Consider the following 17,892-nt stretch of genomic DNA (forward strand, 5'->3'; position numbering starts at 1 on the left):
TCCTAGTTCCAGGGCTAGCACTCTATCCATTGAGGCACCTAGGTGCTTGGTGTACATACCTTTTAAGGCAGCAATACCACTACTAGATCTGTATCCCAAAGAGATCAAAGAAAAGGGAAAAGGACCAATTTGCATAAAATATTTATAGCTGCTCTTTTTTTTTTTTTGTGGTAGCAAAGAATTGGAAACTATGGAAATATCCATCAATTGGGCAATGGCTAAACAAGTTGTGCTATATAATTGTAATGAAATACTCTTGTGCCATAAAAAATGATGAGCAAGATGACTTCGGGAAAGACCTACATGAATTGATGCAAAGCAAAGTGAGCAGAACCAGAAGGATATTGTACACAGTAATATCAATACTGTATGATGATCAACTATGTATGACAACTATTGTTAGTAATTCCAAGGAATTCATTATGAAAAATGCTATCCACTTCCATAGAAAGAACTGATGGATTCTGAATGCAAATCAAAACATATGATATTTCACTTTATTTCCTTCGTGAATTGTTCTTTTTCCTTTTTATTAACCACTTCCACCACCAAAACAAAAAATTGACTAAACAAATGCATAAAAAAGATTTTGTGCAAGTCCACAAACTCCACAGTCACAATTTGTTTAAATATATATATATATATATAAATATACTAATATAAACATCCTCTACTTTTTAGTTACCTTTGGATTTATTTTACTAGGATACTTTTTTCTCTTGATTTTGTGGCTGTTTTTTTTTTTTCAATGTAATTATGTATTATTCTTATCAGCTTTTCTTTTCTTTCTATCTCTTCATACATTTCCCTTATTTTCTTTTATTTCCAACATCTCTTGCCACAGGCAAGGTTCAGCCTCACTCTCTACTCCAGGGATTCCTGACAGGTGGCTAACAATCAGTCAAAAAAATAACAAATGGAAGACAGCTTAATCATTATAGCCATGGGACTGCTTTGCATCTGATAGCTGCTCCCCCATCCCCAGGCCTGGTATTTATTTTTATACCCACTTTTTTGGCACACAGATATATTACCCAACACATATGTTCAAAGAGAGATAATTGGAAAAGTGATACATTAACTTTTAACAAATCATTTGATTAACATTTTATAGTCTTGTATTGTGATTACAGACAGCATAAAGGTTCCACACAAGATAAATGATTTCATCACAGGTGGCTTAATTTTCTCATTACCCTATGATAAGTTTTGAGCTTACAAACAATCAAGGAAAATTACTTATTGCTTTTAATAAAATGGAATAATTAATCACAAGTTCTTAAAAGACAATTTAACAATCGTATCATTGAGATTGAGGGGTACTAGGAACACAATTCAAATTTAATATTATACTGGTCATTTCTCAGGGTTTACTAAGGAGTTTCCCACTGGCGAGTTACTGGTTTGTGAAGTCAATTCACTGAGGCATATTGAAGTTTAATGTATCTGTATGTTTTTTATGGACCTTTATGACTGATTTGTATGCTGGCTTCATGAGTGGGAAAGTTCTGGGCTTGGGCCTGTAGCTGCAGTTTTACTGAGGATTATGTACCTAAGTAAAAGTTAACCCATGGTAGTGTTTTGGAATAGGGTTTGAGGGTCTGATCTTTTGGTGATATTTTAGAGAATTAGGGTACAGATATTTTGCTCTTGCATTATTCCTTCTGAGACTAGAGGGAATAATAATCATGTCAATTCCACAGGCAAGGGACACTGATAAGAAAGGTTATATGGGGGGTCTGAGTGGGCAATAACATCTTGCCAAGGGCCACTCTGTGGCCTCCTTAACTACCATGCATGACTCTGTCAAGGCATCATGGCCTGATGGCTCCCAGCATATCCCCCCTTTTTTAAATTTTTGAGCTGAAGAGACTTCAGTTCCATTTGGACTTGCCAAATGGTGGACCCTAGGTATCAGATGAGGACTGGAAAGCAAAAAAGAATAAGAAAAAATAAGACAAGAGCAAATCCGCAAGCAATAAAGGTATGGGTCAAATCATTGTTGGAGATAAAGGAAGAGATGCTGTCATAAAAAGAATTAGCAATGGATGAGACTGAATAAAGGGAGGTACCAGAGTGACTGATATCCATGATTTGTCTATGTAGTGTGGACTCCTTGTAGGGAAGGTTGCTAGTGATGCAATGAGTGCCGTGATATCCAAAATAAGGGGTGCAATGAAGAGTTTAGGATGGTTTAAACTTTTGGAAATTAATTGTAGGGCATAAATGCCTGGACCATCATACCAGTCAATAGTCATATTAACAGGGAGCATAATAAAGGGTGGTTATTTAGCAACAAATACAATGATAGCAGGAATGGAGAGATTAAGACAATTTGTTAAAATACATAGCAAGAAATTCTATAAGTTGTAGGGGAAACATGTTGTACAATCAATGCACAAGCTTGAATGGGTTTGGAACTTTTCTTATCACTAGGTGCAGTAATACAGCAGGGGGATAGAAAAGCAATGAATTTCCACAAAGAAAAATGAGTGATAGGAGATAAGGGGCTTTCAATGGCAGAAATACCAGGGGGTTCAGATGAAATAGCTAGCATGGAAAGAATTAAGGTGGCAGTGCAATCAGGAGGTATTAATTGTTGCTTGTCCATTCTTTGTTTTGCTTGGGCTGCAAGTGTCCCAATTTGTCCCCAAGTTGGTAGAACATCTTGTTGTTTTAGCACAGTCTCTGTATCTGCATTCTCCCAGGCTTGTTGTTGGGATGGGAATCATGGCAGGAATGGGTGAATCTTTATGGAATCCAAGTATGTATGAGAGTACCTGGGGGGAAAACACAAACAGATCTTTGCCCCAAAAATAGGGTTGGGTCAACCAATGATTAATAATGATACTTTTCCAATTGACCTTTTGTTTGATGAGTATATGGGATTCCCTTTTGGGGAGGATTAATTTGAAATTAGCAAGAACTTTGGATGTATGCATTGGGCCATTATCTGTTTTGAAGGTTTGGGAGATACAGAGAGCATACTGCTTCAGTAGTATGCATAGAAGTAAAAATTTAGATTAGAAAAGGTATCTAAGGATACATAGATGGGGATTTAACATCTATTCCAAATAGGAATTAGTAATGTTGATGAAACTTTAGCTGAATTTTCTTTTATGTTCCTCTTCATCGATCTTGTTTGTCTGGACCCTGATCTATGTGGTCCATGTTGCTTTGGATATGTCCTTTTATTAAGAAAAATCTTAGTAAGACTAACATATTGTGAAATAAATTCCTCTACTTCAGGAGATATAGAAATTCCTGAGGTCTTAACCTTTTATTTAAAAATTTTGATTATCTTTCCCTTATAAATAACTAAATTACACTTGTGACAATTAATTGTAGAACAATCACAATCTCAGTAATGCAAGGGAAAAGATTTTATTTAAAAATATACATGCATAGACTAAACAGCAAAATCAATAAAAGCAAGGTATCATGGGTGTGGTTATTTTTTTTCCTTAAAGAATAAAAATTCCACCTGTAATCAATAATATTCCAATTCCAATCATTATCACAATTTGGAAACAGGTTGCTTGCATGTTTATATAACCTAGCAATTGTTAAAATATTTACCTAAAATAGGTGTAAGGTTCTCACTAACTTTGCTGCATAGAAGCTTTATTCATGTACATGTCACTATAGTGATGAAAAACTATCCTATCTTATCTTAAAGTCTATTTAAAATTAGTATGATAGAACTTTTTAATGTTCTCTCTAAGAATTCTCTTTATTGTAGTAGGAAAAGAGAGGGGTAGCAGGTAACTTGCTGTAACAGGAGAAAAAAAGGAGGGGTGAGTGTGACGAAACAGGTTTACTCAAAAATTTAAATAAAATCTTGAATAGTATTATTTTAAAGTCATAGTATTGTTGTTTTCAAAATTATATGTGGATTCCCATACATGGAGGTGGATAATGGAATCCCTTTTCCAATAACCAATGAAATTATTTGTAATCAAAAACTGCTTCTGTTTGCCAGCTAGTGTATGATTACTTAGCTCTAACTGTGGGGAGAAAGAAGGGAGGGGTAGCAAGGACTCAGAATGAGTCATCAAGTTTGTATCCTAGCAATTCTAAACAATTCCTTTGAGGGGTTAATATACTTAAATTTTCAAAATGTGATCTTAAATTTATATCATGAATGTATCATGGTTCACACAGAAGCATTTATAGAAAAAACTGACATGTTGATGTATAAAAAGTAATCTAGATATTTTCTCAAAAGTTTATACTAACCACTTGAGCCATAAGTCTTTCAATTCTAATATATTCACATTAGCATCTTAAACAGTTAATCCAATTATTCATAAATCATTACATTTTTATTTTTGTTTAACTAACTGTAATATATCAATTGTTGTGATTAAAAGGAAGGCATATTTTCTAACCTGAGCTTCTTTAGGATTCTGGATTTATAGTTTGGACTTTTGCAGTTGTATCACATAGCCAAATTGTGCAGTTTCAATTAAAAAAACTTTTATTCCTGTGTGCTTCTAGAAAAGCTCATATTTTTACTTAATATGGTTTATAGAAATTATAATATTTAGGCATACTCAAATAAACTCTTAAAATTCCTGTTACTTCTTTAAGCCTTAGTTGTAATATGTCTTATTATCAGATCAAGATATCTTCCAGCTATCAACTAACCTCTCAGGTTTTTCAAATTATATCTCTAAAATTTAGATAAGGTAGCTGAAAACTTTTATCTGTTTAAACTATTTTGTGGTATTGGTCCCTTAATATAAATGTAAAATAATTACAAGTACTTTTATTCTCCTTCCTGTATCTAAGGAAGGGGGCTAAATTACTTTTGGAATGTTTCCAAGACAGTAACTGCTTGACTGCACTTGTAGTCTGAGAAGATCTTTCCTTTCTTTCCAATCCTTTTTTAACACTTTAGTTACTTGATATTAAATCACTCCCAAAATATTAATTAAAAACTTAACAACTTCCAAATTGACCTTGTCTAAAGTTCCCTAACAATGTTTCCTTAAGATTCCAGTTTTCCTATCAAACTTCTGCTCCACACAGAATAAACCTTCAATTTTTGTTTCTATTACTCTTACTATAAATAGGGGAGAGGTGACTACCTTTTACCGATATTTAATAGCTTAATAATGAATCTTATTTGATTTCTGGACTGGTCAAATTTCCTTTGCCAATTGCACTATACACAATCTACATAAAAATTAATTTTCTTCACAGCACAATTTCATATATATTTTGTGTACATCTATTATGACATTATAACAAATTATATTTGAATAGATATAAGTTTCTTCTTATTCATAGCACATATATTCCCAATCAAATATAACATTGTTTAAAATTTCCAACCTCAGTCATACATCATGAACTTAACAACTATGCAAATTCACTTATGCTAATTACCAGTTCTGAACTTCTAAAATCTCAATGCTAACATGCAATCACTTGTTGCTGTCTTTGAAGGACATCTTATTTTGAAATCCAACATTTAATTCTTAGAAAAAGTTCTCCACTATAACTGTCTTCTGACTGAATCTTATACATAAATATCTTATGTTTTACTAAGCATCCAGTATGGTTTTTTGCCTTTTAAAAAGGAAAATTTCCTTGTGGTGTCAAGCTGTCTATTAATTACCTTCCACCAGTTCTGAACTTATTGCAATCACTATCTCTTATCGGTCCTAGTGTTGATAAACAGACCTCTGGCTTGAACAGAATTGAAATTAGGTAACATATCACTTCTAACTGAGACACAATCATCACCACAAAATTCCACTTATCACAGTACATTTTCAGACTAATTAGCAGTTTTCCAAGGTTTCCAATATAGATCTTTAATATCAAATCTAAGAGAATAGCCAATTTTTGGGATAAAAGTTCCCCTTGTGTGTTCCAAATCATTCTTTCTCTCTTTTTTTCTGGATGGGCCCTTTCCAAAACAAAAGGAGAGAAGATTTATGGAACATAAATTACCTCTTTTTGGTGGGGGACTTTGAAATATTTTTTGTAAATGGCCAATTAAGGAAACACGAACACAAAACTTATGACACAGACACACATCGAGTCACACATAACAAATATTAAACACGTACTAAGGGAAGCATGCTTTTAAGATTCAAGGTGTTTACTCAAGATCTTGAGGAAGAAAGAAAAAGGAAGAAGAAAGAATGAAAAAGTCTATCTTGCTGTTTCCAAGATACTGTCCCTTTAAAACTGTTAGAGGTGAAAAAAGTTTTTGGCTCCAGGAGCTTTAAGTGTAAACATTTGAAAAGGCTGGTGACAAGGGATTGAAAAATGGACTTTTCTCTGCTAGAGCCGAGGATCTGGGGGCCGTGGAGGTGGAGGAGGAGGGGGACCTCTCATTCCCATCCATTCACTCCTCCTTCCCTCAGGTGGGGGGGGGGGGGTTGCTGGTGGTTATCTAGCCCGAACGGGGATGTTATAAGATTTTAAATCTGGGCTAACTTTTTCTTCTGTGTCTAAATCTACCATCCATACTTTGGGGAACCACAGACTGCAATTTTGAATAAACTCCAAGAGCTTAGTCAGCTGTGACTTGCTTACTTTTCTCTCTTTTACTCCCCTTTTCTGAAAACTATTTATTTCAGTGAATAGCTTTCTTTCCTTTGATTCACTGTGTCCCATGGCGGCCCTTTTCTTCTCCTAACTTCTCCTGTTCTGACCTACTCCTCTTATATTGGGAGCCCTGGATTACTCCCCCACCCCAAGCTTGCTCTATCCACCCGGGGGGCCCGGGACCTCTTCCGGGGGAAGAACCTGATCCACTTAAAACTTATGGGGCTTCGGGGAAGGTGACTTATGTAGCTGGGAATGGTCCTGTTCCGGTGCCGGAAATGCCACGGGCAAGGTCCAGCTTCACTCGGGACTCCAGGGGTTGCCTTGGGATTTCTCCTTCACACTGGTCTTCCCCTAAGTGGTTCTGTACCTGGTAAATCTAGAACCTTGTATTGAATGTGATACCTAAAGTGTTTTGAGTTTAGTTTAGTTTAATTGAAGTGAAGTGAAATTAATAGGACTGATATGAATTTTCACCACCACTACTCCCTCCTCTAAAAGCATCCTTAAACTGATGAAAGCGTTTTTTTTTTTTTTAAACTGGATTCCCACAATTAACCCACATTGCAGGTCTCAGGGCAGTTGATAGGGGAGAGGTGTGGAAATTGACTCTCTCTGCCTATTTTTCAAGTTGTATTCAGCAGGAGAGTCCTGTGCCTCTGTCTTGTTGTTGGATTTGGATTTCTGTCTTTTTAAAGCACTTTTTAAAGATTGGTATGGAAGGATAGTCAGAAAAGTTTTCACTTTTGCTGCTCCTAAGCCACCATCTTCACTCTGCCCTCCCCACCAACTGTATTTCTTGAAGTGAAGTTCTTCCTACAAATTCCACCCAAATGCACCATGAAGACAATAACACTCTTAGAGAGAAAAGAGGTAGATAAACTAATTCCTCATTCACTGCTACAAAAGATCAGATTTTTAAGTTCATTCCAAAGATTTGTTCTGTTCCCAAATATCTTTACATAAAATGGAAAACTCTTTTCTTCTATTTCCACCTTTCAATAATTAGAACAAAAAAGAAAATGCTACTAGAGACAGAAAAGTTATCTTAAATATCTGGAGACTGTAAAGTGCCTACCTCTGCTGCCTAGTATCCTGATTTAACAACAAATTATTCAGTTAGCTGGATTAGGTGCTGGAGAGCACAAAGATTTTAACTGTGCCTCTGTGCTAGAAGTTCATGATGGCTACACATTCCTCTCTCAATCACCAGGCTCCCTTCCTATCCTCTCAATGCTTTATAATTTCTATAAGCACAAGTGTGCCTTAATGTTCATCTCTCAACAATGAGAGAAGGCCTCAAATACCACTTCATGGGGGGGGGGGAATGTGAGATGAAGTGGGGGGACTCAGTAGTCAGGGTGTGGATGAAATTGTTTGAGGGACACAATGAATATGGCTATTGAGTTTCTTATGCCTACATGACTTGGAAACCTGTTCTGAGAAAGCAATTTCCCAAAAACCCACTTCTCACCAAATACTTTATAAAATCAGGACCCCCAAATTGGGAGAAATCTGAAACTACCTTTCATATCAGCAACACCCTTTGACCCCAAATCCTGGATCTCTGAATAGCTACCTGAACATCTAGGCACTTCGAGATCAGGCTGCTAAGGTTCTACAACACCATCTCTGGGAAGAGTGAGTTAGTTTAGGAGAGGTGGTAGAATCATGCAACAGTCTCATACAATAAAAGAAGAAACTGGAGAACTTACATGCCAAGCAATTTCTTTTTTAGGCAAAGCCAAGACAGCAACAGAGATGGGATCCTTGGCACATTGACCAAGAAATCATTTTGTTATGGGAAATTTGCAAATATTGGAGAAGTGGAAGAAAATCATCTCTTGTAATTTCTGGTTTCTGTCCCTTTGAAAAAGAAATACAGAAAGCAGCAAAGAAAAGAGAAACATCCAGGAAGAGAGGTTTCTCAATGCAATACAGTGGAAAGAGTGTTAGAATTAGGAATTTGGTTCTACTCTTAAATCAATTCTTCCCAATAGAATATAAATTCCTTGAGGGCAAGGATTCTTTGTCTTCTTGTTTTTGTTTCTCCAATGTCTCAGTAAGAGCTTAATAAATGCTTGCCGATCTGATTTAATCACCAAGATTTTGGTGTAATAGGCAGAACTATTAGCCTCCGGAACTACAAAGAGGCCCACTTACCTCCACTTCACACCCCTGCCTGAAAAGAACGGAGAAGCGCATTTTCCTCTTTTTGACTAAGGAGCCTTATTATTGGACCTCCCCACTTAGGACAGACTGACACTATGAAAGAGGGGAATAACGGCCTTCTAGTGAAGAGAAATAATTAGGATAGAAGTATCTGACCGGAAAAAAAGTGGAACATCTGGCATCGAAACTGGTTATATGTGCAAACTATGAGATTCCCAGGTAGTTACATCTACTGAAGAATGATCGGTATCTCCTCAGGATCTTTGTCGATTCTACTCAGACTTCCTCTTTCAGAATTCATTGTCAAATACGTTTCCTTTAGCCTCAGAGTTTCAGAACCACGGTCAGTTCCCAGAGCTGGACTTTCCACTAAGCCTCATTTCTCTTTGCCTTTTCATTCCTTTTATGTATTTTCAAATAGAAAACAACGGTAACAACAAAAAACATAGCAGTCATAGAACGGCAGGGATTTGTATTGCGTAGGCATAGACGATGAGAGAGAGACAGAGATATGTTGGGCAAATTTAAGTGAAAAAATTAGAAAAGGCTCTAAATCTTCGGTGGTTTCCGCAGTTACCTCCCTTCCCAGCCTACCTTCTCATCTTTACAGTGCATATTACTATTACAGGAGGACTTCGAAAGATGGATAGAGGAAACCTTAGTTATAAAGATTTTTTTTTTAAATCAAGCAAGTAAACAAACACACACAAAAACAAACAAGGGAAATGCTGTGATTTTCCAATTTTCTCTCCAGCTCTTGCTTCGACCTTTTTTCTCCATCTTTCTCTACCCTAACCTCCACCCCACCACCTCACCCCACAAAAATCGTGTTACTAGAAAAAAATATGTGAGTCTATCAGGAAACTTCGAGAGCAGGGAAACTTAGAATTCATATAAAGAAAATTCGAAACGAAGGTAAAAGAAATGAAGAGTATTGTTGGAGACTCTCCGTAAGTAGCAGAGTGGCGCAGCGGAAGCGTGCTGGGCCCATAACCCAGAGGTCGATGGATCGAAACCATCCTCTGCTATCAGTTTTTCTCTCGGTGTAAAATAAATACTACTTCAAAACCTGTGCTAGTTTGTTAACTTAAATTGTGGACCCTTGTAAGGTAAGGTTTCACCTAGTCTTTACATTACATTTTTCTGAACACTTTTCTTCAGTGCTGAAAATGGCTGTTATTTCTCAAGGCTCGATCATGAGCTGCTATTTCTACTGGGTTATGGACAGGTAGTAATCACATGCCTATCAGTAAAATTAGGCTATTAAATTAAGGGCTCTTTTTAGTCTCGTTATACACTATTTCCCCCTCCTTCACTTTACAATGCAGCCAAAGTGTCCTCTCTGCTCCTCGTATAGATCAGTTCTCCTCTCTCTGAACTTTTGCATTGCCCATTCTATGTGACTGTAATGACCACCCTCCTTCCATCCACTTCAAGAACCCCTCTTTTAAAGATGTAGATCAAGTACCACCTTCTACATGAAGCCTTTCCTAATCCTTAGTGCCTTCTTTAGAATATACCTAGTACTGAACTTCAGATTTATTTGTACTTATATTTTTATATATACATACTTTTTGTATTATTATTTTTTATGTACTTGTCACCTCTCCTTTAGAACCAGGGGAGTAGAGATTGCTTAATTCTTTGTATCTGTAGCCTCAGCACTGTAGGAAGAGATTTCTAGCAGGGCATAGCAAAGCAGTCTGGCAGCCTAGGATGTTGCAAAACCAGAGTTCCACAGAGCTGGCTCTGTCAGCATTCTAAGACAGTTGGGAGTCTCTCTCAAGCTGGATGGCAGACTGAGGGGCTGTGTGTCAAAGTGTCTCTCTGAAGAGACGAATTTAGAAGCTGCCAAGGACTTGGATTATCTTTTAAAGGTTGAATGAGGGTTCCCCTTCACTCTGGTGGACAGTTGTGAATGGGTGTGAACCTCTTCCCTTTCTGGACCTTGTGAAGACCCTACATCTTGATCCCACTTGATCCCAACCCGAGGACTCTGGAGTTTATAAGAATCTGAGCCCCTTTTCGACTTTATCTGGACTGGGGACAGGAAGAGAATGGTTCAAATCCTGCTTCTTTAAATTACTCTCTGTGACCCTGAACAAATAAATTTACTTCTTTTACACTCGAACTTCCATTTGTCAAATGGAGATAATTAATAAGATCTACCTCACAAGTTATTATGAAGATGAAATGAGATAAAATGTGTAAAGTTCTTTGCACCATAAAGCTCTATATAAAGACTGGCTATTGTTACTACTGAGAGCAGTCCAGCCCAGAAGAAAACAGTCGAAAGATGATGATCCAACAAAAACAAGAAAGAAAGAAAGAAAGAAAGAAAGAAAGAAAGAAAGAAAGAAAGAAAGAAAGAAAGAAAGAAAGAAAGAAAGAAAGAAAGAAAGAAAGAAAGAAAGAAAGAAAGAAAGAAAGAAAGAAAGAAAGAAAGAAAGAAAGAAAGAAAGAAAGAAAGAAAGAAAGAAAGAAAGAAAGAAAGAAAGAGAGAGAGAGAGAAAGAAAGAAAGAAAGAAAGAGAAGAGAAGAGAAGAGAAGAGAAGAGAAGAGAAGAGAAGAGAAGAGAAGAGAAGAGAAGAGAAGAGAAGAGAAGAGAAGAGAAGAGAAGAAAAGAGAAGAAAAGAAAAGAAAAGAAAAGAAAAGAAAAGAAAAGAAAAGAAAAGAAAAGAAAAGAAAAACCAAGAGAAGTCACTTGTTGCTCAGGGGAAAGGAGGGGAGAAGAAAGAAGCCCAGAGATATGCAAAGAGATACAATTTCTATGCTACGAAACACAAAAATTTTAAATTGCCTTGCCGAAACCCGGGATCGAACCAGGGACCTTTAGATCTTCAGTCTAACGCTCTCCCAACTGAGCTATTTCGGCTCACCCAGGGATAGCATTTTAACCGTTTTTCTTTTCTTAAATGAATCGTTTTCTGGTGTTTCTAAGAGAGAAACTGTTGATTTGAGTGATTAGTTCAGCCAGTCCTGATACCCTGAAGTTCCCAAGTTTTCGCTCTAATCCTATAATACAAATTCCTCTTATAATGGAATCAAGAGAAGATCCGCACAGTCCCTTCAATTTACAGCTTTTGAGAGCTCTTGAGACTAAGAACTAAGTTCATCCTATCCTATAGGAAAACTAAAGATATCCAGGAAGGAAAGACTGAGCAGGGATCTCTAATGCCAACTTCTTCTATGGGAGGATGGTATAATTGGTATACAGCACTCTTCTAAAAGCTTTTGATACAGTCTCTCATCTGTGTGTACAGAATCCAGGGCTCACGCTAGGAAAGCTCATTTTGGAAAGAAGTAACTCACAGCTCCAAAAAGTGTCTCTGATACTGTCCTCAAGATATTCCCTTAGATATCGTAGCTTTTATGCCCCGCTCTCTGCAGAGCCTTGAATTTGGACAATCTGTATTTGACTCCCGATGAAGACACACAAAGACGGAAAGAAAGGGAGAAGAATAGGGATAATAATGTTTACAGTCGCAGGAGAAAAATAACAAAATTCTGATTCTCTTAACCTGAACAATGCAGCAGTAAGAGGTTCTATATCCCCGTGAAATAAAAGATCTAATTCAACGCAGTGAAATCACAATCTTTGTAACAGTTCCTTGGAAAGGGAGATAGTGAGATTGCCTTCCGTGGGAGTCCTTCTGAAGAACGCTCTGATATAAAAAACAAACCACTGGCTTTGAAAACTTCGGATCTGAATACATTGAACTGTGAGTGACAGTGCTACATAAGAGGATTTTAAATTTTAAAACTGCAAAAGTCTCACTTATTGCCGAAACCCGGGATCGAACCAGGGACCTTTAGATCTTCAGTCTAACGCTCTCCCAACTGAGCTATTTCGGCCTACCCGATAGTGTCGCTTTCATTTGTTTTCCCTTACTTTAGTCCTCTAAGTTCGAGCGTTTCAAGATTTGTGAAAAAATTTTGGTGGGGAAAAGATAGGATTTAATATCCAAATATCCTATTTTGGAAAGGGAGAACTTCATAATACATTGATTTTGATTAGGAAAAATAAAACATCCAGATTCGCCTGGGATCCTGCTATCTCTCTTTCCACCTCTGTTATATTAGTGGCGGGGAGACACGTTGCTCTTTTACCATAGTCTGCTACAGTGGGAACCCTGATGGCTTTTGGCAAATAGGCACATAGGGGAAGGGGGTGAGGATATCAGAGCGGAATAAAGTGAGGAGAAAAAAGGAGAAGAAACTTAAATAGCTTACGACAGACGCCAGCAAGGACTTTAGATAGTTTAACTACCCTACTACTGTGCACTTTGGGCTAAATATAATATTTATTGTTCAGGATTCCCAAAGAATAGTATTGCACGATTGAAAACGTCCCTGGGTGGGCTTGAACCACCAACCTTTCGGTTAACAGCCGAACGCGCTAACCGATTGCGCCACAGAGACCTTTTCCCTTAACTTGTTAATGCAATTCCCTATCAAAGGTAAAAGATAGAAATCGTGTTCCTCTAAGGTCTTAGAGTCTATGGCTTTTTGTTTATTTCGGTAATTTCAATGATCTAGCTTCTAGATTCATTCAAGGCCTTGCACAAAGCCAATCAAAAGACAGAAACCAAATGACAAAAAGGAAAAAAATCCTTGAATCAGCCTGCCAGGCAGGCCCCAGAAATCTAATGGATGCCCATCTTCTCGATTTGCTCTTCTCGTCTTCAAACTAGATAAAAACCCAGCCTAGACGGAAATTTTGGACCTAGAGATACACTTCCAGGCTACATCTTGACACCATCGGGTTGTATCTCAGACATCCATCCGTCCCCTAAACTATGAGGGTCACCCCCTATGTCTCTAGGCAGACCCCAGTAAGATGTCCAAACCCCACCCACCCACCCACCCATGCCTTAGTGTTTACCACTCTAGAGTCACACCCCCGCCAAGGCACAGAGTCATGTCTTCACTGTTGCAAAGACTACAAAGACCCCAGAATTGATGTCATGGAGGGACAACTTTTCCATCCATGCTGTCCTTCCAAGGAGCAGCTTTCATCTTGGTGTTCCAACTAGGAGATAGCCTGCCACCTATGCTATCCTCCAGGCCAGATTCAACATTACCTTCTGAATTAATTTATCTTTTTATTTTTAAACTAAGTTTCGGAGCCTTGCATTCTTGCAAAAGTTACCCTTCCCAAACCCCGGGGGTTCATCTCAAGTCCCCCACCACAAGACTATGTTACCTCTTAGGCAATCAATTTCAATAGCTCCCTATTGCCTCAAAGCTCAAATCTAAAACCATGTGTTTGACTTTGAGAGCCCTCCATCTGGAAAGAGCCCCTTTCCAGATTTTTTACACTTTGTGTTAACTGGAGGGTGGGAGGGGGGGGAAGGGAAGAAGGAAAAAAGAAAAAATATATATAAAACTATTAGAGTCAGAAAAAAAAACATTAAGGAAAGGAGTTTAGTGCTAAAATTAGCCCTCCTCGAAGAGCTCTGCGCTCTCAACCCATGGAGAATCCCAGACTCTGGTCACCAAACTCCTGGGAGTGCCAATGGACACAAAAAGGGGAAGATCCAGCCAAGGGCTGGGCTACCTAGGTAAAGGACTTTGGTTTAAGGAGGGAAATCTTTGGGGCAAAAGAGATACTTAACACCTGATGGGATTAGCCCTCCCACCTAAACTACTTTACGGTTTTATTGTTAGTCTGAGACTTGGAGGTTGGACTTTCCTCTCCGGGAGAAACTCTCTTGTGACAAGGTCAAACTACCAGCTTTTCACCTTTAAACTAACTAAACTGGGGTTATTGAAAGCTGATTGGAGGATGGACTGAGGCGGGAAGAGACTTATGCCAAGGGACACCGACCTGCTATTTGCAATAATCCAGGGGCAAAGTGACGGGGGCCGGCAGCAGGATGTTGCCAGTGTAAGAGGAGAGAAGGGTATATAAGAGATATTAGGAAGGTAGAGTGGAGTCGTCGTCATTAATCTTCCAATCTCAGGATCTGAGCGAACCCCAAAAATGATCCTGTTCAATTCCCTGTCGGTTGAAGGAATCTCCTCCCTCATGCTTGACAAAGTGATCATGCAACTTATTTTGAGCCTGGGCAAGCAACTCCCTACAAGGACGACCAACTGGGCGATAACTAGCTTTCCCACCTCTGCTCCCAATCTCTTTCCTGTTGACTTGAAAAATAAGGCGGAAATCAGCCCCACTGGAGGACCTGGGCTCTTATGCTATTTTGTTTCTCCACAGCCCGCTACTGTGCGAGTGTCTGAAAAAGTCTTGCCTCATAAGCCGGTCACTCTGGTAAAACCCGAAGGTCTGTCATTCCGATTTACAGATTCTCTCCTATCGGGTTCCCACTAGGTGGCGCTGCCGTCCACCTTAAATTAGATGCTTTTGTAGGTAAATTAGATTTCCCGCTGTATGTAGTTCACCCTTCCCTACACGCAAACAGCACCGACACACTGGACGTAGCAGATAAAAAGTTCATATTATACTGACATATAACAGATTTTGGCAGTCATTGACTCCTAGTGTTCCCCAGGAATTACGGAACGTTAGGTTCCGGTTTATGCAGACAGATTAGAAAAAAAAAAAAAAACCGGAGTTTTGGTGGGGTTTTTTCTCTTTCGGGAAATTAAAATCTTGTTAAGATCCGGAAATCAAAGGGGTCGCCACTCTTACTCTGTTTTTCTCTCTATTTTTCTTCTACCTAAATTTCAAGCACCGGTGGAAAGAAGGGAAAGAGAGCTCTGCATCCGGAATCTCAAATCATCGCACATTTTCGCTTTCTGTGGAAATTAAGGTTTTAGTAATTTCTTTAAAAGCTTTCCTCTCAGAGGAGCTAAAAGAAATTTGCGTGTCCAGAACTGCGGAAAATTGCTCTCCGGTTTCAGACAGATAAATAAAAGCTACATGAATTAATATTAACATTTTACTTTAGCAGTTTAGCTACATATTAGTAGTGAAGAACCATAATTTCTTTTGGCTTCATTTGTCTTGTAGTAGTGAAAAACCATAATTTGTTTTTGTCTTGCTCCCTTCAATCTCTAAAACAAGATTGCCCTCTCTGAGGATCGAACTCAGGACCTTCAGATTATGAGACTGACGCGCTGCCTACTGCGCTAAGAAGGCAACTATAGAAAGGGTCCTCTCGAGTTCTTAAGGAAAAAATCATCCCCGTTTCCAACTGCCGTGATGTTTGTATGTTATTTTGTGTTTTATTCTTTATTTTCAATTGAATATAATGTGATCTTTACATAGCCCGAAAAGGGATCCTTGACTACATTACCCATTTTACTCTAATTTCCATTTGGGGGCGCTGGAAAGACTTGGATCAAACAAAGAAGGGCCCCAGGAGAGAAGAACACACCAGTCCTGTGCCATCAATTTAGAATTATCTGAAGGTGCATAGGATCCACAATGTGTCTCCAACCTACCTTTCCAAACTTCTCTCTCAACCACTCTTATTCTTACTGATGGGTTAGACCCATTCAAGGCATCTTTCACACTGGCCTGCACCCTCAAAGCCAGGCACTATTCACTCGCCTTACCAAGGACTCTCCCATCAACTCGGTTGGACTCCACCTCTTCTCTTTCTTCCAGGTTCCTTTGCCCATGGGCAGTAAGTATGTCACCCACAATATTCCCCAGTGTAAGAGAATCAGAATAATATGTAATTGGGAAATGTTGAATAACACAATAAGCATAACTAATATTATATTTTATACATTTTAAAGCTAAGTCAATATGAAGCCCACAGGGATCTTTATGTATGAATTATTAGCCCTCGTTTCTATTTAAATTTGATGCCATTGGATCTAGGACATTGGTATTCTAAGTGGGATGTGTTCCCCTCCAACAAGGAGGACATGGTCATCTTTGCAGATGTGGGAAGAAAATACAATATATTTTATTTCTATTCCCTTGTTCTGTGAACATATAAGACATTATCTGGACTGATCCAATGGCCTCACTCAATAATTCATTTTTCAGATTTACTGCACCTCCTGTACCTGTCACCCCTTCTGTAAAAAGAAGGAACTGACCTGAATACTTCTAAAATGGCTTTCAGCTCTACATTTATGCTCTCCTGGAATGGGATGGATGGAATGTCTTGCTATATGTGCTTTGTTGGCCACTGTAGTCTGCATATCCCTGTCCAGATCCATAGTTTCCATAGCTATCCCCAATATAATCATATCCACCATAGCCACTATAGTTTTGATCACCACCATAGACATTATTGTAATGTCCATATCCTTGATCATAATAGTTACTAAATTCTTAGTTTCTGACTTTAATCATGACCTCTAGGTCTATCTTGTCCACCAGCCCAAGCACGCTTCTCCCCTTTCTGTTATTGCTATTGCTGCTTGTATATTTCTTTGGTCTGGGGCAACTTTGATTTTACACTCCCCAGAACTAATCTGATGATATCTGTTTTTTTAATAACAATTTCTTTACTGATTTTTCATCTGAATATATGATAAAACAGAATCATCTTTCATTTGTTTTTGTGTTCATGGAAAGTTCAATATTCTCAATCTCTCCAAATGCTTCAAAATATTATTTGATTTGTTCTTCAAAAGTATCTGCACTTGAATTGGAGACAATTTTTTTTTGCCAGGTTGGGGGGGGGGGACTCCTTTTCCTGTAAAGCTTTGGCCTTTTAGGGGTCTATCAACTTGCCATCCAGCTTGTGTTCTTTAAGCTCCAGGACTTTATGGACACCAGCAGGATCTCTGAAAAGCACAAATCATAATCACTTCAATCTTCCCTTGATGGGATCTGTTTTAGTTGTGCATTCTTCAAAACAAGAGGCAGGTATTCAGTGAGATCCTTCTTGCTTCTATCTCAGCTTAGCCCTGCAATAAACATTTTATGATTATCCTGATGGTTCTTGCTGGCATTGATTTTGGAGCCTTTAGTAAATTCCATGTTGCTGTACTCATTGCAGCAAGGCTGTCAGTCTGGAGGCAGGCTTTGTGGAAATAGAGTAGTGACAACTTGTTTTATGGAACCAGATTTTTAAATCTCAAGGAAGCTTTCAAATACAATATTCATTCAAATTTTCTCATATTCCCCTTAAACCTATTGATTTCTTTCCCTTCCAATTTCATCAAGTTTTCTTCTAATGGTTTCCTTTTAAGTGCTTTTCTACTTAAAAGAGAGAAAATATG

General features: G+C 38.2%; 5 non-coding genes and 1 pseudogene across 5 annotated transcripts; 1 reads left to right on the forward strand and 5 right to left on the reverse strand.

The window, feature by feature from the left end:
* Nucleotides 1-7,018: 7,018 nt before the first annotated feature.
* Nucleotides 7,019-17,659, reverse strand: LOC103096419 (heterogeneous nuclear ribonucleoprotein D-like; annotated as a pseudogene).
* On the forward strand, nucleotides 9,696-9,767 carry TRNAM-CAU (transfer RNA methionine (anticodon CAU)). The gene has a single exon. It is a non-coding gene; the product is annotated as a tRNA-Met (tRNA).
* On the reverse strand, nucleotides 11,542-11,614 carry TRNAF-GAA (transfer RNA phenylalanine (anticodon GAA)). The gene has a single exon. It is a non-coding gene; the product is annotated as a tRNA-Phe (tRNA).
* Nucleotides 12,522-12,594, reverse strand: TRNAF-GAA (transfer RNA phenylalanine (anticodon GAA)). Its single transcript has one exon. It is a non-coding gene; the product is annotated as a tRNA-Phe (tRNA).
* On the reverse strand, nucleotides 13,088-13,161 carry TRNAN-GUU (transfer RNA asparagine (anticodon GUU)). Its single transcript has one exon. It is a non-coding gene; the product is annotated as a tRNA-Asn (tRNA).
* TRNAM-CAU (transfer RNA methionine (anticodon CAU)) lies at nucleotides 15,772-15,844 on the reverse strand. Its single transcript has one exon. It is a non-coding gene; the product is annotated as a tRNA-Met (tRNA).
* Nucleotides 17,660-17,892: the final 233 nt, after the last annotated feature.

This window comes from Monodelphis domestica, chromosome 3 (assembly GCF_027887165.1).
Source record: "Monodelphis domestica isolate mMonDom1 chromosome 3, mMonDom1.pri, whole genome shotgun sequence".
Lineage (NCBI taxonomy): Eukaryota > Metazoa > Chordata > Mammalia > Didelphimorphia > Didelphidae > Monodelphis > Monodelphis domestica.